Raw genomic sequence first — 25654 nt, 5'->3', positions numbered from 1 at the left:
ATATGGAAATATTCTGAAGGAGCAATGGAAGATTTCTGATACCAAAATTTTAAATATTACACTTCAATCTTGTCAAATGGGAGCCATGGGACACTGTCCTATTAGATATGGGGCACTCAAGCATTTTATTTAAATACTTTGCTGCTAAGTTAAAATTTAATTGGTTGAAATATTTCTACAGAGCATTCAAAAGTATAGATAAGATAAGATAAGACAATTTTATTAATTTCCAACGAATAACTACAAAAGTAGGTCAATGGGACTAGAGGATACATCTAGTAAGAGTACAATGTGGGATTGAAATGCCACTTCTAGAAAAGCTAAATCTAATACAAAAAGTATATGCAAAAGGAAGTAACAAAAAATACAAACAATAGGGCATCCTCATGAACATGAACATGTATAAAACTGTATCACAGGCCCGGTGAAGAGCCTATGGAGAGAGAGAGAAAGCTGAACATGAGGTACATGATGTCAAGAATGCCTGAGTCCAATAACTGATGGCGGGGAGGGCAACTAGGGCATTGGCTCACTGTCCGAGTCGTCTGGTGCTGCCTGGGGATTTGGCTGCATGATCCTAGGGGGAAGGAAGGAGCAAGGGATACTCCTGACATCCGAGACTGAAAGAAAAAGCTTTGGATAAGTCTCTAGCCGCTCCGTTGCGACTGGGAAGGAATCTGTCCCCAGGGGGGGCACCCTACTCCGGATCCACCTAGAACTGATACTTCTGGTGCTTTGGACATGCATAAACTGATGTGCTATTCGACATCTCTGAACCGGTCTTGAGGATATTGGTCATCCTCATCTGGTGGGGGGTTGAGGGGAGACCCGACGTCTCACTACTCTACTATTTGAAGTACTCTAGAACTCAACTCGTCGCTTATTGCTTCGATTGGTTAGATCAACCTGAAAGTATGATGTGATCGTCTAAGTCATCTCCACGCAATGCGGCGTATGTAAGGTCAAAGATTTGAGTTTGAATATCTCTTTGATAAAGAGGGCTAAGCATCTCTGATCTGGATATTGGAAGAAGGCAGAGAGGGAGCCCCCTGAATCTCAATAGAGTCAATGGAAGTGTCCTTTGTGTTGAAGAATGTAACTAGTTTCGGTCTTCATAATTGTTGTTGTAACTCATTTCAATATGTATCCTATGTAACAAACAAAAGAAGAAAAGAAAAAGTTATTATTATCAAGCATGGGTTTCATGCTCTTTATTGATGGTGTTCTAGGTAAAAGCATGTTCTTCATGCTTCTAAGGTTTCTTAGGTTTTAGGATTTATTGTCATGAGTTAAAGGAGTCAACATCATGTTTATAAGACCCTTCTGAGCAAAATATAATTGTAAAAAGAATTATTTTTGAGTCTAGAAAGTCCTGGAAAATCCAACAGTACAAGTCGGCTTAAAGGAGGGAATTCAACCTCCTAGAAAGGCTATATAAATAAGCAGTTAACCTCATTTAGCACTCACTCACTCAAGAAGTTCGATCTCTCAAGAAAGAATTCTATTTGTAGATGGGAAGCTGGAAAAGGAAGAGCGAATGGGATCAATCTCACTCACATGTGCGAATATTTAGGGTTTCTGGTGCTGCAAAAGAAGGTTGAAGTTGTAAGTTTGAGTTGTAGTAGGACGAAGTGCAAAATCTTGTCGCTGTAAGGAAGAATACCCTACCTTGACCTCGTTGACCTTAGGAGGAGCTATCTTGTTCTAGGTGTTGAAAAATGTAACTAGGTTCGGTCTTCATAAATGTATTTGAGTCATTATGTAATGTACTTGTCAAAAGAATGAATTTTTATTTATTTATTATTATCACAATGACTTATTAAAGCATGGGTTTCATGCTTGGGTCATCATGTTTTAGGTCAAAGTCCCCATTGAGGACTTCTAGGATTTGTTCCGAGTCATTAGAGTCATTGTCCATTTAAAGAGACCCTTCTTGGGCTTTTGAATTATGTAAAAAGATTTATTATTGAGTCAAATTTGGTATTTGACACCCCCACACCAAGTTGACCTCAAGGAGATCAAGTTAGCCACAAACAGGGCAATTCGACCTCACCTCAAGCCTATATATACAAAGAGATCAAATTTATTTGGAGCATTCAATCACTCACTCATTAATTCAATATCTAGAAGAAAGAGTTGGAAAAGTCCGAAGAAGGAAGAGAAGGCTGGAGGAAGTGTGAAGTTGGAGAAAGAGGAAGGAAAAGAGAAAATCGAAGTTTTGGGCTATCTCTCTCTCTCTCATTTGGGTTTTTCTGGGAGATCGAAGTTTTTCTTGTCTAGTCGAAGTCGCTGTTACTGTTGCCATCTATTGGGTCGAAGTGCTACTGCTTCAAGGTCGAAATTCTGGGTCGAAGTTGCTGGAAGAGGAGGTTGACTTGGTGGTTGGAGGAGGTCTATGTCTAGGTTGAAGAGTCTTAAGAAAACTATTGAAGGAAGAGATTTTGACTAGGTTTTCCCCTAGATAAGGGTTTTTCCCTGGTAGAGTGCCTACATCTCGTGTCTTGTGTTTTTGTGATCTTCATACACACATAATTTGGTAATTGCTTGATGAAAGATAATATAACAAATAAGTAAAATAAGGCAACATAATTCACAAGTAATTATCAAGAAAGAGAAATCTAACCCTAATTCTACTAGCATTGATTTCTCAACATGGTATCGGAGCTAAGGCTAAAGAAGATTGAAGATCACTTTGTTGGCTTGAAGGAAATGATTACTCCCTCTATGATAAGAATGGGATTCAATACTGCAGGAAGCTAGATCAAGAAGATCTTCTACTACTTATTCAACAAGGTCAAAAGTCAAGGGTTCTTAGCTGCACTTACAGGTTCACTTAATGATGATAATGCATGGATCATTGACAGTGGAGCATTAAGGCATATGACAGGGGAAAGTAAACAACTTCAAACTCTATCAAAGGAACCATCTTCTCATGCAGTGGAATTGGGAGACAACAAAAGCTATGTTGTTAGAGGCCTGGGATCAACATCTTTGAAGCTGGAGAATGGAGCTAAACTACATCTCAACAACATACTATATGTTCCAGGTTTGAAAAAGAATTTGCTTTCAATTTCTTTCTTAGAAGATAGAGGGGATAGAGTTGCTTTTGTTGATGGACAGGTATTGGTTTGGGGAAAAGATTCAAGTATTGATAAGGCTAGGGTTATTGGAGTTCGTGAAGGAAGCTTATATATAGTCATTACACCACCTCCTCAAGCCCTAGTTCATATGGAAATCAATCCCATTGAGCTATGGCATAGAAGATATGGTCATCTTCACTAGAAGGTCATTTCCACACTTAATCAACTAGTTCATGGCATCCCCAATATCAAAGAAGATCGTGAAGGAGTTTCCAAGGGATGCTCTTTGGGAAAACATGCAAGAAAACCATTTTCAAATAGTGAAACAAGGTCTAAAGAAATATTAGACCTCATTCATTCTGATGTGTGTGGGCCTATGTCTGACAAATCACTTGGAGGTCATCTTTACTATGTGACATTCATTGATGATCACTCTAGAAAGACATGGCTCTACCTTCTCAAGAAAAAGGATGAAGTATTTGAAAAATTCAAGGAGTTTAGATCTGAAGTGGAAACCCTAACTGAAAGAAAAATAAAGACTTTGAGATTCGACAGTGGTGGGGAATACACTTCTAAAGAATTGATTGCATATTGTAAAGAAGCAGGAATTAAGAGGGAGCTTATTGTTCCCTACTATCCCGAACAAAATGGAGTGGTCAAAAGAAAGAATAGGACAATTGAAGAAGGTATATAAACAATTCTCCTTGATCAAGACTTACCAAAATTTCTATGGGGAGAAGCAACAATGACAACCGTATATATTCAAAATAGAAGTCCTCATAGAATTCTTGAAAATATGACACCTGAGGAAGCATTCACAGGGAAGAAGCCAAGTGTGGACCATCTCCGAATCTTTGGGAGTCCTGCCTATATCCACATTCTAAAAGACGAATGAAAGAAGTTAGATTCTACAAGCATCAAAGGGATCTTTGTTGGCTATAGTCTCTCCTCAAAGGCATATAGAATCTACATCAAGGAAGGGAGACATATTGAAGTAAGTAGGGACGTTATATTTGATGAAAATAATGCCTACAAAAGATCCAAGGACATTCCTATTGATTCTGATGACGAAGATCTACCTATATTTGAAGAAGAAGAAGTACAACCCGATAGTCCATCTACAATTCGAGAAGAAGAAGAAGTACAACCCGATAATCCATCTACAATTCAAGAAGAAGAAGAAGGACCAAGTGAGCCTATTCAACTTGTGATCATACCGAACACAAGGAAGATGCCAAATTGGTTAAAAGCTACTCTTGAAGATGTTGAAGGACATGGAGTTGCGAAAGGAACCTTTAGAGAAAGCAAAAGGCCAAAAAGATATTATGGATATGCTGCATATATGACAAAACTAATTGAAGCCGAACCATCTACATTTGAAGAAGCTGCTCATCAAGAAGTATGGAAGAAAGCTATGCAGGAAGAATATCAATCCATCATGAAGAATGGGGTTTGGGAAATTGTTCCTAGACCTAGTGACAAATCAGTTGTCACTTCCAAATGGATCTACAAGATCAAGCACACTGTTGATGGAAGTATAGACAAATACAAAGCTATATTTGTTGCAAGGGGTTTCTCTCAAAAGGAAGCCATCGATTATGAAGAAACCTTTGCAACCACTGCAAGGTATACTACCATTAGATCTTTGGTATCATTGGTTGTTGCAATGGGATGGAATATCCATCAAATGGATGTGAAGACAACATTTATGAATGGGACCATCGATGAGGAATTATACATTGAGCAACCCGAAGGCTTTGAAGTAAATAGCAAAGATACTCATGTCTGTAGACTCAATAAGGCCCTATATGGTTTGAAGCAAGCTCCTAGGGCATGGTATGCAAGAATGGATGCACACCTTCTAAGAATTGGGTTTGTGAAGAGTTCCACTGATCCAAATCTCTACATCAAGGTTGTGGATAATGAGCCAGTCATTATTTTATTATATGTGGATGATCTATTCATTACAAGTATAGAGCGAAGGATACAAGAATGCAAGAAGATGTTGGCATCCGAATTTGAGATGAAGGATCTAGGACTAATGCACTATTACCTAGGTCTGGAAGTATGGCAAAATCCTAAGGAGATATATTTGGGGCAAGGGAAGTATATCCTTAGGTTGTTGCAGAAATTTGGGATGATGGATTCCAAGCCTATGACTACTCTTATGATCACCAATCTCAAGAAATTGAGGAGCTCTGACTCAAGTCTCGTGGATCCTACCTCCTATCGCCAGTTGGTGGGTTCTCTGATGTATCTGGTAAATACTAGGCCAGATATATGCTTTGCTGTTAACATTCTTAGTCAGTTTCATTTGGAGCTATGTCATGATCACTGGATAACTGCCAAGCATATATTGAGATATCTTCGTGGTACTATACATCACTGCATAAAGTACAATAGTAAGGAAGTCAAGCTGATTGGCTTCACAAATTCTGATTGGGGTGGCAGTGAGACCGATGGAAGAAGCACTACAGGTGGATGCTTTGTTGATTTGGGGTAGCATCGGATGTGCTCTAGCCACGAAATTTGGTGGAGAGGTTGGGGCACATGAGATCTCAATATTGCAAAAGGGTTTGGGCAGATTCTAAACAGATCAGGAGATATTAAAATAATTAATATTTTTAATGGAGTCCCTAAGTCTAAACTTAGGGAAAATAAAATATTAATGTGTATTAATATGAATCTGTGTTAGAATGGTCCAAAAGACATGGATCAAGCCAAATCTAATCTTAGTCGTTGATTAGGGACTTAATCTCGGCCGTTGAGATGTCAACAGAAAAAGTATAAGAGGAGGCTTGAGGGGCACTTGGAGAACACACTGAGGGAGACCAGTCAGTTCAATTTCTGGAGCGGGGTTTGCTGAGAAATTGAACCAGTGGTTTGGAGAGCAGTCAGGAGGCAGCAAGTACGGAACAAAGAGACGGGAGATCAGCGTAGAAGAGGCAGACACAGAGCCAGAGGAAGCCACGCAGAGGCAGCAGAGGTTGTGCAGAGCCAGAAGGGCTTGCGTCATCCACGCAGAGGCTGCAGGAGTGACGAAAAAGTCGAGAGACGCTGTGCAGAGCCTCAGTGGGCTGACACAGAGGGTTGCAGGCTGACGCAGAAGGTTTCAAGTTGTAGCAGAGGTCAGTAGGGCCTACGCCTTCAAAGGAGCAGTCGAAAGAGGATCCGTTGGTCATGCCTCTTCAACCAACGGAAGTGAAGAATCCTTCCTCAGATCAGGAAGATTCTCAGGATGAGGAAGAGGAGCAAACAAAAGCACCTGTTGGCAGAGGAAGAACCAGCAGAGAACTTCGTCAGATTCTGCGTGATGTAGAGAACTTCATCGGAGAGCCAAGGAAAAGTAAAAGGGAGCGAAAACAGCCAAACATGTATCAGGCGTTAGTAGCTCAGGATGGAGAGCTTGCCAGCTTCAAGGAGGCAGCTCAGCATCAGGTCTGGCTAGATGCGATGGTGGAGGAGTATAACTCCATAATGGTAAACAATGTCTGGGAGGTGGTGTCAAGGCCTCAAGACAGATCTGTGGTAGGTTCAAGATGGATCTACAAGATCAAATATGCTGCGGACGATAGTATTGAAAAATACAAGGCCAGGTTTGTGGCTAAGGGGTATGCTCAAAAGGAAGGGATTGACTATGAGGAAACCTTCGCCCCGGTAGCTAGGTATACATCTATTAGGACCGTGATATCTCTTGCAACCCAGATGGGATGGGAGATCCATCAGATGGATGTCAAGACGACATTTCTGAACGGGGTAATAGAAGAAGAAGTATACATTGAACAACCAGAGGGCTTTGAAACTCATGAGAAGAAGTCTCATGTATGTAGACTGAAGAAAGCCTTGTATGGGTTGAAGTAGACACCAAGAGTGTGGTATGGTCGAATAGATGGCTACTTGCAGAAGATGGGGTTTGTCAAGAGTGACACGGATCCGAATCTCTACTATTTGGTCATAGAGAGCGAGCCACTTATCTTAGTATTATATGTGGATGATCTCTTCCTGACAGGGTCATCCAGACTCATTGAAGACTGCAAGAGGAATCTAGCCATAGAGTTCGATATGAAGGATCTGGGACAAATGCACTATTTTCTAGGGTTGGAAGTTTGGCAGCAGAAAGGAGAAATCTTCCTTGGGCAAGGAAGGTATGCTACAGAAATTCTGAAAAGGTTCGGGATGGGAGACTGTAGACCTATGGCTATGCCAATGATCAACAGCTGGAAGAAGATTGATGCATCTGAAGACAAGGACGTCGATCCCACCCTATACCGACAACTCATAGGGTCCTTGATGTATCTAGTCAATACCAGGCCAGATATTTGCTACGCTGTCAACATTCTCAGTCAGTTCATGGTGGAACCAAAGAGGGCTCACTGGGCAGCAACCAAGCACGTTCTCAGGTATTTACAGGGAACAGTTGATTATGGGCTCTTGTACAACAGGGGGAAGGATATCAGGTTGAATGGATTTACTGATGCTGATTAGGCAGGAAGTTTAGTGGATCCGAAAAGTACCTTTGGGTATTGTTTCAACATTGGATCAGGAATAACCTCCTGGTGCAGTAGGAAACAAAAGTTTGTCGCTCTAAGCTCGTTTGAGGCAGAATATATGGCAGCAAGCACAACGTCGTGTGAGGCCATATGGCTTAGAAAACTGCTGGTAAACCTATTTAGAAGAAACATGGAGGCAACCGAGATCATGTGTGATAATCAGAGTTGCATCAAACTCTCTGAGAATCCAGTATTTCATGATAGGTCAAAGCATATTGATATCCGGTGTCACTTTGTTAGAGATTGTGTCCAACGTGGAGCTATACAGTTGAGCTACACTCTTACAGGGGAACAAGTGGCAGATATCCTCACCAAGGCCCTTGGAAAGTTAAAATTTGATTACTTCAGAGAAAAGATGGGGATGGTAAAGAACCCCTTTCAGAAGTATTGTCTTAGCAGCACGAATGAAGAGGGAGTTGTAGTGTAGATGCAGTGTTGGGAGAAAGGACCAACAACAACACAAATGCAGAGGGAGTTGCAGTGGAGATGCAGTGTTGGGAGAAAGGACCAACAACAACACATATGCAGAGGAAGGTGCAGTGCGGATGCAGTGCTGGGAGAAAGGACCAGCAGCAACACAGATGCAGAGGGAGCTGTCATACAGATGCAACAGTGGCAGTGGCAGAACCATGGGCAGCAGTGCAGAGGATGTTGGGCAAGGAGGCCTAGCATCAACACAGGTACCGATACCGGAGGATCAAAGTAATACTCAGTGAGGAGTATTGTTAGAGCACAGTCCTCGCTAAGAGGGAGTGTTGATTTGGCGTAGCATCAAATGTGCTCTAGCCACGAAATTTGGTGGAGAGGTTGGGGCACATGAGATCTCCAATACCCAGAAAGGGTTTGGGCAGATTCTAAACAGATTAAGAGATATTAAAATAATTAATATTTTTAATGGAGTCCCTAAGTCTAACTTAGGGAAAATAAAATATTAATGTGTATTAATATGAATCTGTGTTAGAATGGTCCAAAAGACATGGATCAAGCCAGATCTAATCTTAGCCGCTGATTAGGGACTTAATCTCGGTCGTTGAGATGTCAATAGAAAAAGTATAAGAGGAGGCTTGAGGGGCACTTGGAGAACACACTGAGGGAGACCAGTCAGTTCAATTTCTGGAGCGGGGTTTGCTGAGAAATTGAACCAGTGGTTTGGAGAGCAGTTAGGAGGCAGCAAGTACAGAACAGAGAGACGGGAGATCAACGTAGAAGAGGCAGATGCAGAGCCAGAGGAAGCCACGCAGAGGCAACAGAGATTGCGCAGAGCTAGAAGGGCCTGCGTCATCCACGCAGAGGCTGCAGGAGTGACGCAAAAGCCTAGAGAGGCTGTGCAGAGCCTCAGTAGGTTGACGCAGAGGGTTTCAGGCTGACGCAGAGGGTTTCAGGTTGTAGCAGAGGTCAGTAGGGCCTACGCTGGGTTTAGGAAAGTGCTGGAAGTTTGTCTATCTGTGGGTAAGCCAGTTTGGCACCCTGTTGTACAAGAAAATTGCTAAATAATAAAATCCTCCCTTGCTGCACTGGTTTTCCCACATTGGGTTTTTCCGGGGACATTAGTCCAAAATAACTATGTCAATGTGTGCATATTTTTGTTTCTGTATTATGGTGTGATATCTGCAGTAGCATTTATTTTAATGTTTGTTGAAGTAATTTCCTAAATAACTTATGATGAAATAAGTAGGAAAAGTGAATCAGTTGCTGCAGTGGTAGAATTTTCACATGCTTTAGTTTGGGATCTGCCATGATCTCATGGATGAGTAGAAAGCAAGATCCCGTTGCTTTGAGTAGTGCTGAAGTTGAATATGTGGCTGCATGTGAAGTAGGAAATGAGGTTGTATGGTTGAGGAAGCTTCTGACAGATTTTTTCGAGAAGCCTCTGGTTCCTACTGTGATAAATTATGATAATCGAAGTGGCTTCAAGATGTCTGGAGATCCTGTGTTTCATGCTAGGATGAAGCATATCAACAATAAGTTCCACTACATTAGGAACTTGGTTCAGGATGGGATCGTGAAGCTACAGTATGTCTCGACAAACGGTCAGGTAGCTGATATAGTATATACTAACAAATTCTCTTCCTAATAAGAAGTTTGAATATCTTAGAAGCATGTTTGGTTTAGTTGATATTGCTGATCTTGTTGATGATGATAAAAGTTTCGAAGAGATTTGTTGAGGCCTTGTGTGTGAGACACATTACCTGGGAGGACATCTGGCCGACACTATGTGTTGATGTCTAGTTCCCAAAGTAGGGAGGGTGGCATTGGTCATGGAGCTCTGACCTTGGATACACACCTAGATCCCTGGGTTGATGGTTATCAAGTAAGCCTAATGGTACCTAGAGAGGCTGAAAGCTTTAGTCCATCTTAGTCCCACCCAGATAGATTGCCCTAGCCAGGAATCTAGTAAATGGCATTTTGAGTTCCTAAAATGTTGAAGGACCTTGGATAGATTGCCCTGGTCAGGAATCTAGTCCATGGGATTGCAGTGCCTAAACTCTTCATAGTTCATATGGTTCGAGATCTTCCTTGTATTTGTATATGATATTATGAATACCTCCTTAGTTAAGAGGGAGTGTTGAAAAATGTAACTAGGTTCGATCTTCATAAATGTATTTGAGTCATTTTGTAATGTACTTGTCAAAAGAATGACTTATTAAAGCATATGTTTTAGGTCAAAGTCCCCATTGAGGACTTCTAGGATTTATTTTGAGTCATTAGAGTCATTGTCCACTTAAAGAGACCCTTCTTGGGCTTTCGAATTATTTAAAAAGATTTATTATCGAGTCAAATTAGGTATTTGACACCTCCACACCAAGTCGGCCTCAAGGAGATCAAGTCGACCTCAAATAGGGCAATTCAACCTCACCTCGAGCCTATATATACAAGGAGATCAAATTCATTTGGAGCACTCATTCACTCACTCATAAGTTTGATATCTAGAAGAAAGAGCTGGAAAAGTGTGAAGAAGGAAGAGAAGGTTGGAAGAAGTGCGAAGTTGGAGAAAGATGAAGGAAAAGAGAAACTCAAAGTTTTGGGCTATCCCTCTCTCTTGTTTGGGTTTTTCTGGAGATTGAAGTTTTTCTTGTCTAGTCGAAGCTGCTGCTGTTGCCATTTGCTGGGTCGAAGTGCTGTTGCTTCAAGGTCGAAATTCTGGGTCGAAGTTGCTGGAAGAGGAGGCTGACTTGGTGGTTGGAGGAGGTCTGCGTCTAGGTTGAAGAGTGTCAAAAAAACTATTGAAGAAAGATATTTTGACTGGGTTTTCCCCTAGATAGGGGTTTTGCCCTGACAGAGTGCCTACATCTTGTGTCTTGTGTTTTTGTGATCTTCATACACACATAATTTGGTAATTGCTTGATGAAAGATAATATAACGAATAAGTAAAAGAAACCAACATAATTCACAAGTAATTATCAAGAAGGATAAATCTAACCCTAATTCTACTAGCATTGATTTCTCAACACTAGGAAGGTCTTGGGAGGAAGCAAGATTAGGGTTTTTAGAGAAGCTGCAAGGCTAAAATTGCAGAGTCGAAGTTGCAGGATGAGTTGCAGTATTGAAGATGGCAGGTCAAAGTTGCAGTTTGTCGCTGGTTGATGCAGAATCAAGGAAGGACTTCAAGAGAAGGGTTGACTTGGTACTTGGAGAAGGACTTGGTTTAGGGTTTGGGTCTTTGTGTCTCAATTGAAGCAGATTCTATAAGAAGAGACAAGTTTTCCGGGTTTTCCCCTTGGAGGGGTTTTTCCCTGGATGAGAGCCTAATTTATGTGTCCTTAGTTGTTGCTATTTTGTTCTTGATATTTGTTTGATGAAAATATCTAACTAAAGAACATAAACAAGATTAAATAAGATTCACAAGCAAGTATCAAGGTAAAGGAAAATTGATATAATAAGCTGCCACTTTGCATTTTCCAACACTTTGATCTCATAGAATAGGGGGCACTTAAAAATGAGGTGCTGCTCTGTCTCTTGCTCCTGTAGGTGACACATCTGGCAGATCTTATCAGATCCTTAGTACAGAGCCTACCAATAAGAAACATCAACAATAACATAATTACTGGTCACGAAGCTCTCCTCCTATCGCCTCCCAAAGCTTAGTAGCCATGATGCTATGTATGTCACCATGGTAGAGATTTCAATGGCTTTAAGGACTGTCTTGGTGTTTACCCTTGCACCTTGAAGACTAACAGTGATCTTCATCTTGAGCCAAGGCCACAAAGAGACAACTTCAAAATGAAGATGAGGTTGTGCTTCTATAACTAATAGTATCTTGCTATGAAATATCCACTCCAACACACATCCAGACAATACAAAAGGATAGAAACAGGTCACAATGCTTTCTATGGTAGTGTGGAGATAGTTTATGACTACCTTTATGATTAGATTTTCTATGAATAGTGGCCTCAACATCATTGGAACATGGTTTGCAAGAGGGTTGTTGAATTGGAATTGCAGGTAGGCTGTAAAATCTTGGAAAGGAACTCCAACCTTTGGTGAAATTGCAAACTGCAGATAAGAAGAATCAAGTCTGAATGACAGTGAGTTGGACTGGCTGGAAAGAACAAACAACTGGTTTTTTAAAAGGGAACAGTAATATTATATACTTATGCTTGTAATGAGAGAAAGAAACTTCCAAATGAATTCGATCTTCCATGTATATATAGGCTTGAAGTGAGGCTTGTATATATGTGTGCAGAAGGGCACTGTGAAGCCTATATATATAAGGAGATCGAAACTCCAAAGCATGAGAAAATAATGAAATAGTTCAAGAGAATAGTGAAATAGGAAGCTCAAAAGTTATGTTGAGAGTATGATTCTGTGAATTCTAATGTGCAGGTATGAGAGCTATTGAAGAACAAAACTAGGCTTAAAAATATCAAATCTGAGCTTGGATAGGATGACACTATTGCTCCAGCATGGAATATCAATAAATTAATCTCAAGTGGAGCAAGAAGGCAGACACCAGATGAAAATCCAAATAAATTTGAACAGACAATGAGTATGTTTGTCTGAGACATCTTTGGGTGGAAAATCTTACGTGAGATAATTTCAGGAATTGCAAATATATAATCTGGAGAAATGAATGGTGTTAACATAATGGAACACAAATAAGTTAATAATTTTCTCAAAAAATGAATTGAGCTGCATATTCCCAAGAAGGAAGTTGTATATACATGAAAGATTTAGTGTCATCCAGTGTTGAAAATATCGGTATCGGCAAATATTGACAAACATAAAAAATTGGTTTTTTCAGATTTTTAAACATAGCCAATATTTTCAAAATATGGCAATATTTAGCTGTTATTTTCAAAACAGAAAATATCATGATATTTACTTGGCGATATATCGTTTTGTCGAAAATACCGCAATATTATCGACACTGGTGTCGTCTATGAAGGGAGGCCCCTCCTGGTTGAATGCCACTATTAGTTTCTTTTGAACCCAGATTCAGATTTAGTGCCCAATAAAATATGCTCAGAACAGAAAATAAAATTCAGATCTGATTTTTATACACCAAACGCACTGGGTTCCTCACTTAGCATGCACAGCAGAAACAAAAACAACAATGAAACCAAATACATAAACAGTGTGACACAATTTTAACCTGGAAACCCCAATGTGGGGAAAACCAGCAAACTTGGGATCTATTAAGCTTCTGAAAATGGTGATTACAAGAAGGGAATTTTCCCAGAAAAGAAATGACAGTGGCAAAAAACTGTCTTTTCCTTGTACGGCCCAACAAATTAGGCCTGTTTGGCCCCGCCAATTTGTGGCTGTACACACAGCTTGATATTTTCACCCTATTAGCTGCTCCTGAAGTCAACCTGTGTGTTGTTCCTCCTTTGTTGTTAGTTCAACCCTTTGATTTTAGCCAAAAGCCCAATCTCTATTGTGCCAAATCGAATGCCCCCTCAGCAACTCAATTTCCTCTTCATATAGTGGCTGACCTAATCGCCAAAGAGATGGAGGGATGAGATTGCTTCTCCACTCTTGAGATCAGTGATCAAGAGTTAAGCTGTCATTGACCTTTTTCACTTCATAAAAGGTTGGCTAGTAAAGTCAATAATTAAATTATTAACTTTAGCCTAAGGTTTGGACTTAAGAAATCAAATTTAGCTATAGAAGTGAATTTAGGTGATTGATTGCTTGTCATGGCACTTGACCAATGCAGAATCACTTTCCAAGGTATAGTTTCAACACTCCCTCTTAGCGAGGAAGGTGTTTTGCACAACACCCAATGGATCCCTGAAGAATACATAATTGCCCTTCATCAAGGCCTTGGTCAGGATGCCTGCTAGTTTCTCATCTGTAGGTATGTACTACAGCTTCAAAGTGCCCTTCTGCACACAATCTCTGATGAAGTGGTCCCTGATCCGAATGTGTTTCGATTTGTCATGAAACACCGGATTCTTAGAGAGGTCGATGCCACTCTGATTGTCACAGTGAATGACATTTGGCTCCAACTCCTGATCAAACATCTCCACAAGGAGCTTCTGAAGACAAATGGCCTCACAGGTTGCTAGGTTGGTAGCCATGTATTCGTTCTCAGCAAAACTCAGCGCAATTGATCTCTGTTTCCTGTTGTACCAAGAAACTACTCCTGATCCTAGTCTAAAACAACCCCTGAAAGTGCTTTTTTTTATCAGTTGTACTACCTTCCCAATCTGCATTAGTGTACCCCTACTACTTCACTTCATCTTGCTAAATATAGCTCAGCTCATACTAGACTATGCGCCAAATATATCTCAACACATGTTTTGCAACTACCCAGTGAACTTGCTTAGGCTCTACCGTGAACTGGCTGAGTGTGTTCACTGCAAAACAAATATCCATTTTGGTGTTGACTGTTGATTTCTGGGTAGCATCGGATGTGCTCTAGCTCCGAAATTTTGTGGAGGGGCTAGAACACATGAGATCTCCATGACCTAGAAATTGTTTGGTGAAATTCCACCTAGATTGTATTTTATTAAAATAATTAATATTTTTAATGGGGTTCCTAAGTGTAAACTTAGGAAAATTAAAATATTAATGGGTATTAATGAAAATATGGGTGAGAAGCTTCTAAGAGACGAGGATCAAGTCTAATTTAATCTTAGTTGTTGATTAGAGACTTAATCTCGGCCATTGATTTCTCAACAGGAAAAGTATAAATGGAGGCTTGGGGTCAATTGGAGAGGACACAGAGAGATAGAGAAAATCGATTTTCTGAAGTGAGAAGTTCTCAAGAGGAAAATTGATTGAGGATATCTCTAGCAAAGAGGGGTAGTTCGACAAAGGGACTTCAGTCCAAGGCCAAGAATACATAGCAGAGAGGCAGAGCAACACCAGGAGAGACAATGTAGCTCCAGAAAAGTTGACGTAGAGGCTAGAGGAGTTGACGCAGTCACTTAGAGGCAACGCTAGGTTTTCGTGAGGCAGATCGAGCAGCAGTTCAACATATCGAATTTCTGAGCTCGGAAGGCTCGCTGGGAGGGTGACGCAGCTCCTAGAAGAGGTGACGCAGTTCCAACGCAGAGCTTGGAGCAACCATCACTGCCCAACATCAGGGACAACGCAGTCACTTGTGAGGTTTGTTCATCCAGTCACTAGATTCGCCAAAATATTTGTCTCCGGATAGAGGTATTTCTGCCGGGTTTATTCTCTGTTGGGTGAGCCGGATTTGGCACCCTAGTTGTATTCAGAAATCTACTTAATAATAAAACCCTCATATCTGCTGCATTGGTTTTCCCGCATTGGGTTTTTCTGGGGACGTTTAGTCTAAAAATAAGTGTGTCCTTTGTATGGTTGTCTCATTTATTTTTCAGTACTTGATCTGTATAGTGGTGTAGACTGCAGTATATTTACATTAATATTTTCCGAAGATTTCTGACTTAGGTAATGCAAATCAGTTTACTGCAATAGGATTTCTGACTTGTTCGATTAAGAAATTTTCACATGGTATTAGAGCAATTGCAGATTAAGGAGGACTGAAGGCATCAGTGAAAGGACAAAGGAGAATCTGTGCTGAAGATAACTGTCCCGAGAGACAATGCAGTTTTTAGCCGAGAGAGCAGTGGAGGGGTGACACAGTCACTAAGGGAGGCTCACGCAGAGCCTGCGTCAACCTGTTTGTGTGACCCTGTTGCTGCAGAGGGCAGCGCAATGATTATTGGGCCAGCGCAGAGACTATTGAGTCTCTTTGTTCCGGTTGCCGATGCTAGAGGTGCAACGCAAGTTTCATTTGGAGTTGCTGGTGGGGCGCTGATTCTGTTGGTGTAGAACAATACCTAGTGGGGTAGAAGCAAAGTAAAGGGAATCAATTCCTCAGAAGATTTCTTGCCAAGAAATCTAGATCCAGTGCTGAGCAACAACAAAGAGAGATCAGAGAGGGGTGGTTCGACAGTGGTTGGCAGAAGGATTTCCGTGAAGGAAATTGAAATTCAGAGGGAGCTTGTTCCTTAGAGGATTTCTAGCGCCAAAGAAATCTAGATTCGAGTTTTCCTGGGGCAGCAGCGAAAGAGGGAGAAGAGAACCAGTTCGACATTCATTTGAGTACAGATGGAAATTAACGAATTGAGGGATTAGGACATGTTGGATGGAGCTCCAACTTTGTCATCTGGAAGGCCATGATCTTGACAGTTTTGGGTAAAAATCTTATCAAGGATTATGCCTTGAAGATAGTTGTTGTTCCGATCGATGTTGATCCTCTCAAGAAGTATGAGGAGGCTCAGGAAAAAGCAAAGTGCATGATCTTGGACGGGGTCAAGGATCATGTGATCCCACATATTGTTGAGAAAGACACAACAAGGGAATGGTGGGAGGCCTTGACCTCTTTTTACGAGGGACCTTCTGTTCAGCGGAAGATGTTGCTTGAGAGTCAGCTGAGACCGTTTCAGATGCAGAAGGGAGAAGAAATTGATCCCTTCCTTCTCAGGTTGCGAGGGATCCGTGGTGTTGTCGCTTCCAGCGACAGCCTCAGATTGCTTACAAGACTAGTGCCTGGAATATCTAGATTTTGTGTGTCTCATATGATTCTCGGGAAACTGGGGACATCACATATATTTTTGTATATATATATATATATATATATAATAAACAACTTGGGTTGGTTCATTCATCTAAAGGCGTAAGCCATGCATTTCTGGTACTTCTTCACATATACGACTCACAGAAATATATGATAAACTAGTGGAGGCCGAGTAGTTCAAGGACCTACAGTTTAATAAGCTTTGGCAGAGCAATGAGAGAGGATAAGGAGATAGAGTAACTCATCACATAGAGCTTGAAGCATCAAGAATTCTACACTTATCGCATAGAGCTTGAAGCCTCCAGAATTCTACACTTTTGAGCTAAAGGTAGACATAATGGATGAAAGAGGATGGGAGCGATGATTCATGGAGCACAATTTTAAATATATAATATCAAATATCCATACAAACACATGCATTAAACAATCAATACAAATGAATCTGTGAGAACGTATGAAGCCTTTCTAGCAGCTACAATCACACGAATTCAGAGAGGAAACATGAAAATGATGGAATTTAACAGAAGGATAATATACTATAGTACTCGAAGGAGGAATCACCACCATTTTCTTAATATTTTGAAAGACGCATATCATAAAATCATACAGTCTTGAAAATAACATGTAGTTCTTTCCTTAGAATTCTGAACCATTGTGAAGTGTTGCTTCCCCCTATTTATCTGGAGAGGGGAGCATTGGACAATGATTACAACAAAATATCTCATCCGAGCCTCAGTGGTTAGATTGACTAGCTGTCTCGGCCGGGATGGTTCTGTGGCCCAAAAATGACTACAAAAATTAATTGCTTCAATAAATGGTGACACATCGTAGGAAAACAAAACAAGTCAATCAATCGGATGAACACGCCAACAAAATATCTCCATGCCCATCCCTGTGATTGCCCTTTCTTCAAGTTGTTGTTTGCCCACGGTCTGGTCACATGTGCCACTTTGTTGGTTCCCATTGCTTCTACCTTTACTGCTCGGATAGTTATTTCTTCAAAACTAGGAGCGGTCAACTATTACTTTAATGCCACAGTGCAAAATCAGAGGTTGCCTGGGTGGTACTTTGTCTTCCCTCTGTGTGGAGCACCATGCTGGATCATCAAGTCCTCCTGACCTTCCATGTCTTCATTTACTCTGTATTCGTCGACCCTGGTTTCGTGTCACAAGGGGCCTTTCTGGGTCAACCCATGCTGATTTTGAATGCTGCACCTCCTTTCTTAAATGCCTCAGTTGTCGACCCACCACACCTTTAAAGCTTTGTGTTACTTCATCGCAGAGCTATCACATTGGGGTTTTCCATTAAAGGTCCTTACGGGATGGGAGTGCCTCCCCTTGACAATTGCGATCGTTGATATGCGGGATTGGGCCCACCCGAGATATCGCAATCGACCATTACCTAGTATTACCTTTGTTTTCCCTGTTTGGTGGCCGTGCTATTGGATATATGCCGAAAAATACCCTTGTTGTCCCACTGAGCGGAAGCAAAATAGATGTCTTAATGCTCGTTGACCTGGGCCGTTGATCTGGGATATCACAATCGCACTATAGGAGAGGGCCCTTTTACCACATTTCATAGTGCTTGCCGATTGTTTGGACGTGAAACTTCAATAAGGCATGATACATAAAATATCGCATCCGGGAGGGTTCTCGCACATCGCAATCGCAAGCTGGAAGGGACTTCAGCGGAGGAGGGACTTTGACTTGTGTGATCCCCGATTGTGATATCGCAATGCAGGGGGGGTTTAAGAATTATCGCAATCGATGAGGAGTGGTGACGAGCGGATATGGCAATCGGCGGGGAAACATTGCAATATGTGATATCGGCGGAGGAGGGATTCCATCGCAATCGGCGAGGAGTGGTGCTGGCCGGATATGTATCACAAAAAGGGAAAGGGCCAATAACGATTATGGTTTGTGGGTCCCGACGCTTAAAAAGGGTTTCGACATGATCTTCAAATGTTTTAAAACATTTCAAAGGGGAATGGAAAACATGACAAGAGTTGGATATACAAGGGATTTCAGCTAGAGTTAAAAATGGGTCATTGCGGCTAGAGTTTAAAAGACAAAGGGAAAAATGGGGTTTGTGAAAGAAATGGATTTTAGAGAATATGAAAATTTCTCCAAAACGATTTAAGTTGGACTTGTTTTGTCCCCTTTAATCTCCAATTTGCAAATCACAACCTCCTCTCTGCTCTTTTGCCCTCTTTGTGCAACTAGAACTCTCTTTTCAAAAGGTGACAACACGTGGTCAACCGACTTCCGTAGGGGCTGCCCTGAATTTATAGTTAGGACTGCCTTGAATGCAGTCATTGAAGACTGGGAAACCTTTGTCCAAAGCATCTTGGGCAGGGCTTCTCTTCCCAGTTGGGAGGAGATGTGGGTAGCTCTTTGACAGGAAGAGATCAGACGGTTGACCAAGGCGGGAAGCAACAACAAAGGGATCAGAGTCAAGAAGGAGGAAGAGGAGGATGCAGCTCTCGCATCAGCGGGACAACAAGGGTAGCAGAAGAGAAAGAAAAAGGAAATATCCAAAGTCAGAAGCTTCAGATGTGCAGAAATGGGTCATTTCGCCACACAATGCCCTCGGAAGAAGGGTAAGGAAGAGAAGTCTGACTCAAGAAGGAGGAAGAGGAGGATGCAGCTCTCGTATTAGCGGGACAACAAGGGTAGCAAAAGAAAAAGAAAAAGGACATATCCAAAGTCAGAAGCTTCAGATGTGGAGAAATGGGTCATTTTGCCACACAATGCCCTCAGAAGAAGGGTAAGGAAGAGAAGTCTGACTCAAACACTGCTCCAGCGAAAGCTGACAAAGAGGACGATGTTGAGGATTGCGCCATGAGTGCTCATGCACCTCTAGAGAAAAGGTGGGCTGATATTGAGCTGTAGTCGGGAGGACTACATGAAGGGAAGGATCCTTGAGGTGCCCAAACTCTTGGATCACATATGGCTACGGGAGCCCTTAATGACAGTAGCATAATGACGAGAGTCAGTTGGTGCAAGGGGTGATGGAGCAACAGTGGCAAAGCTAGAGTGCTCAAAGTTTGAAGCAGCGCAGTGGAGTGTTGCAGTAGTGCGGGAGACACAAAGCAGATACAACAACATCGTAGTCACATTAGAGGGTCAGCACAAATTAGCAGCAGAGGTAGCTTCAATGTCAAGGGGCATCCAGACTGACCAACATGTCAGCTTTTGGGTGACTTTTTCAGTTGCTTACTTCTCAGCAATTGAGTTGCAGTGCAACTGTTAGTAGTGGTAGTGCTATGGGCAACATGATGTAGCATATTGAGAGGGAGCTGCAGTACAGATGCAGTAGTGACAGTGGCAATGTCATGGGCAGCAATACAGATTGCAGTAGCGCAGTGGATGAAGGGCAGTAGGCCGAGCATCAGCAATGCAGAGGATCGATGTCGTGGATTAGTATGATACTTTTGCTGGGAAGTATTGCTAGAGCACATTCCTTGCTAAGAGGGATTGTTTATTTTTGGGTAGCATTGGATGTGCTCTAACTTCGAAATTTTGTGGAGGGGCTAGAACACATGAGATCTCCAAGACCCAAAAACTGTTTGCTGAAATTCCACCCAGATTGTATTTTATTAAAATAAATTAATAATTAATATTTTTAATGGGGTTCCTAAGTCTAAACTTAGGAAAATTAAAATATTAATGGGTATTAATGAAAATATGGGTGAGAAACTTCTAAGAGACTATTGAGAAATCTAAGGGGCTTGAGATATTAATGATTTCTCTATCTTGATAACTGCTTGTGAAGTAATTTCATTCTTTAGGCAATTCAAACAAGATCTTTTATATGTTAGTGATCATTAACTTCATCAACCAACTACCATGCATAATACACAAAAGAACAATAACACAAGATATATGCAGCAGCCCAGGCAAAACCTCTCCAAACCTGAGAGGAAAACCCACAGTAATTCTTCTTATAGTTTCTTCACTTTGACAAAATTTCCAAGACCAATACAAAGACCCTTTGACTAAGTGACTCCAAGATCAAGGCTAGAATCCTCTCTTACTGCTATCCTTTGATTTGCTGCAACATGGATCAGATCTGCTACCAAGAATGGATGATCTGGCTTCCTTCTTCCTCCCTCTTCCTCCTCCAAGCTTCCCTTGCTCAAGATGGTCCACTAGCCTAGTGGATCTCCTCAACGCTTGCCTTGAAACAATGTGATCTACTGGACTGCTCAGAAACCCTAGCCGTAGTCCTGAAAATGTCATTGTCTTCTCATGTGGGAGTGAACTATTTGCTCTCTCTTGCCTCGCTATGATTGGAGCTTTCTTCTAGTCAAATATCCGAACACTTTAGGCCTAGAATTAATCCCTATCATTATGATAACCTAGGACTGTAACACAACCCTAACCATGATTTGTTCCTTCGCACGTGTGATAGGGTTATGGCTCTTCTAGCCCTCCAAACACTTCGTTCTTTGATGTCTCTGCTCTCCAAACAAATCTGTCCTCCAAACAGACCCAAAATTGAACTCTTTCTTTGATGATGAGAGCACATATAGTGATGCCCTAGCCTCACACAGAATCCCTGCGGTTATGGACAATAGAATAGACCTTCTACTTATGGACCTACGGCTCCTTGAGATGATCCTTTCTTTGCACCTTGTTATAGACTTCTTCGCATAGGAGAGAGACCCATTTCAAGTGTTGTGATGGTGTATCCGAATAGATGAGGAGAGGCCTATATTTATAGCATATGAGGGTTGTTCATTAGGCCGACATAACATGCCTCTAAGCTGACGTGAATGCGATATGAAGCTGACATGAACACTCAAATATAAATATATATTTATGCCGAAAATACATTGCTTCTTCCACATTCGTTTGGAGGGCTTAATTGCTAGCCTTTTGATCTTGACTTGGAAGGAGTCTTGCACCATGACTCTGCCCTTGATCTTGGAGTCATACATTGTACATCTTTAAGTGTAAACATTTACATCAATAACACAAACCTAGCCTAGAGCTCATAATGGGAGCTACTAAAACGAATACATTTTTGAGGATGAAACCCATGACTCAAATTCACAAATTATTTTTGCTAGATACAATTTACATCATTTACATTAGAATGTGTCATTATGAAGACCGAACCTAGTTGCACTTTCTTCAACAAAGACGAGGATCAAGTCTAATTTAATCTTAGTCATTGATGTAGATCTATCTCAAACCCCAACTCTTTCTCTTGAATAGGCTTAGATCTCCACCTGCACAACTAAAAACTAAAATACTCAAAACCCAATATGTACAGAAAATAAAAAATAAAGCCTAGATCCCCAAAAACCCCAACTGCAAACAAGGGTTAGAAAATTATTTACAAAAAATTATCAGATCTATACAAATAATATACAAATCTACTAGATCTGATGAGTATGAGTACAACTCTGCTCTGAGATTAGTAGAAACAAGCTCTTCTTAGCCATATGAGTAAACAAAAGTTATTTTATTTTTGACCCATGGTCAAGATCTCTGTAAAACAAATAATCATCAATTGGATCTTGGGAATTTAACACAATGGATTCTTGTGTCTCTAGATTTGGGAGTTGGCTGGTCCAACTGAAGACTTCCCCTCACGCCCAAAATATGAATCTTGATTAGATCTTTGCACACTTAAGGTTAAATTTGTAGCTTCAAAAGGGGCCAGATCCACATCAAAACCCTCAAGATATAGAGATACCTGCTAGATAAATCAAGTTGCAAGATACCTGTGCAAATAGATAATCCAACTGATGGCTATTGAAACGGAAAACTTTTAAAATTTAATTCAATAGAGCATTTAGGCACATGATTCAGAAAAAATATTACTAGTGGATAGAAGAGGAACACCATCATGAATAAACCCCAAAGTCTTTTCTATTAATTCCAGAAAAACATTTCAATAGCAGAGCTTGACTTAGAGCTTTCTCAAACATTTTCTTTCTTTTGAAAAGAAAAATGACCTCTAATTTATAGATAAATTTTCCAAACAGCTAGTTGACTTGATCCCCGTCAAAGTAATCTCGACTGTTGATAAATATTTGATTATTATTAATCTCCACTATCGAAAATCTTTATTTTTGAAGAATTTTCGAATTTCTCTTTTAATCCATTTTTAATTAGCTCAAAATTAATTATTTTGAGCTAATTTCCTCAAAAAATTGAATTTGACTTAACCACCAAAGCCCAAGGGTCCAATTTTTCTTGAAATTTTCAATATTCCTCTGGTAGGGGACCTCCAAAAATTAATTTCTCTAGGACCCACGAATTTTCCACTTGGAGAATTTAATTTCTCTAAGACTTTTAATTTTGATTCTAATTAATTAAATTTCTGGCTTAGGATTTTAATTTTTTTTGCCAAAAAATTTAATTAATTGACACAGGAGGGGATTAATAAATTTTTCCTTTAATATTTTAGCCATGGTGCTAAAATATTTTTTACATAAGATAATTACATTTCAATCCTCAAAGGGAGGAAACTCATTTGTTATAGACCCTCAATTTATTACCCAATTCTGCGACTCAATATGATCAAGTAGACTAAGTGATTTGTAGTAAAATAATTTAGGCAATTAGATTAAATTATTCCCAAATCACTTTTACAAAAGACTAAAACACTAGGACTCACCTAAGATCTTGATGATAAATTCCACCCAAGCTCTAGGGTGAGGCTGGAGGGAAAAACTCTGCCGATCATTCGTGTTTATAAACACAACTAAATCAGTGAGACAAAAGAACTCCTAGGATGAAATTTGTCGCCAAAATAAAAGGCTTACCTAGGTTGTTACATACATACATGGTCTTACTAGGATCATTTGCATTAAAAACATGCAGAATGGGTTTACAACTGTGAGAGACTGATGACTGATGATGATGAATCCAGAATGATTTGAATGCTCGAACTTGATGGAATCCCTTTGCGAAAAAGTGTACTGCTACAGGGTAGGTTACACAGAGTGGTCAACATCTGGCTCTTCTCGGGGACACGTTGCTTCACTGAAGGAATGTGAGAATCCAGAATTTGCACCCAAGCAACACACAAGTTCATATAAGTAGCGTCCATGCAAATATAATCCAAAAATCATCATGTACCATTAAGTACATGAAATAGAAGCTCTGTAACCAGTGACAATTCTACTAACATCAAATGGAAATAAAATTTAATCTACGAAACAAGATGCTGAAATGAAAACTACTTTAACAACAGAAATAAATAACAAGGAGTAGGGTTAGAAATACAATATAGAGGATGCCTTATAGCATCAGATGTCTTCAACATAGTCTATACTAAGCATTGCCAGCTTTCAGGCAGATCTGTGGGTTGCTTCTCAGATGTGCCATGCTGAATTTTGAAAATGCTAGGACTTTGGCTCATTCGAATATCAAGTTGCTCTCGATTATCAGACACATCAAACCTCCTCCTTCTTTTCTTCTTTTTGTTTTTCTTCTCGGTGGGTTGTGATGTCAATAATGAACCCAACTCAAATTTTCTTTCTTGATCGCAAAATTGCTCAGATGAAAAATCTGAGGCATTCCAAATTTTATACTGGATATATTCTTGTCAATGGAGACACATGGGCGTGATCCTTCCAATTTTCCTTTTCAATCGGGGCACTTCTAGTTGACTTTTCTTGAATGGGGCAAGTGACCTTCTCGCGATGAGATGAGAATTGCTCTGGCAAACTCGGAGGCTTGTGATTTGTCGAAGGTTCCTTGTTTCTTTCATCCTCTGATCCATGCTGAAAATCTTGTACCTGTATCTTTTCCATTACTTGTAGCTTATTCTGAAGAGTGATCTTTTCAATTCTCATGGCATCCATCTGGTTAGAGTGTTCAATGCTCATAGCATTGAATTCTTTGGCATGGCTTTCCTCCATGGTCAACAAATTATTCTAAAGACATATCTAACTAGCTTCCATATCTTTTATTACTTTGTCATTATATGTTTTTATGCCAATCAAATGATTCTGCATATTGGACCTCGTGGTCTCCATCTCTTTTGCACACTTTCCCTCTATGGTGGCTATTTGATTTTCATGATCTTTACAGCCTCATCATGTTTTTCTTCTAAGCTGACAACCTTTTCTGAAAACCGATTTCCATGTGCTTTATTACTTTATCATAATTCACTTGAATCGAACTTATTTCTTGTTTATGACTTTCTTCCATAGTGATCAATTATCAAATGATTTTGAATGATGGTCACTTGATCAAAGCGATTGACCTTCATGATTTCTAGCTATTCATCATGTTTTTCTAATTTGGTGTACAAGGTTCTCATATCCTTGGTGTGATCTGCTATCAATTTCTCTTGATTAAGTTCCATGTTTTTCATCAACAGTGTTTCCCTGAATTGCATGACTTTAACCGTTTGCTTTAATTGCTCGATAAGATGCTTATCATTTTCCCTTTCATTATCGACACTAATTTGACAAGTTGTCCTTGCTTGTCCACTGTCGTGGATTCCTCTTGCAACACAACAAGTGGATTCACCATGCAAACGGTCACAAGGTCTTCAATAAGGCATGTTTTGATGTGGCACATTTGGGTCCTTTACATGATCATTTTCATCTTTCTTAGGGGCACAAGGCGAGCCCTTTTGATTTTCATATCTATCTTTAAAAGAATCAATGATGTCTTGTAAAGAATCATATAATCATTAAGAAAATTGCAAAACCAATCCCTAGCATCACCTTCCAAGGCAATGACAAAAAGCTGCATCTTTACATATTCATGATTATATCGCGCAGAGCCACAAAATATTTTCATACAACGTTCAAACCTTAAGAGATGAGTTCTAACAATGAGTGCATTATTACTCGTGAAAGAAGGTAATTTGTTAATGGCATTTTCTGGATTATCACGAGGAATGTTAGTAAAACGACACGTGGTGAACAAGTCATTCATGATGACCTGTTCAAGGGGAAAAAGAAGGGGCTAAATGGATGCTAGAGAGAGAGACACGTGGTGAACAAGTCATTCATGATGACCTGTTCAAGGGGAAAAAGAAGGGGCTAAATGGAT

General features: G+C 40.4%; 1 protein-coding gene across 2 annotated transcripts in view; it reads left to right on the top strand.

The window, feature by feature from the left end:
• LOC149239225 (Peptidase family M48 family protein) overlaps positions 1-25654 on the top strand; it is a 127465-nt gene that overhangs the window by 43650 nt on the left and 58161 nt on the right. The window lies entirely within an intron of this gene.

This window comes from Pinus tabuliformis, chromosome 8 (genome assembly GCF_031772625.1).
Source record: "Pinus tabuliformis cultivar Carrire ecotype Pingquan chromosome 8, CPIR1, whole genome shotgun sequence".
NCBI classification, from domain to species: Eukaryota; Viridiplantae; Streptophyta; class Pinopsida; order Pinales; family Pinaceae; genus Pinus; species Pinus tabuliformis.
Note: the sequence above shows the minus strand (reverse complement) of the source record. Positions and strands in the feature narration are given on the sequence as shown.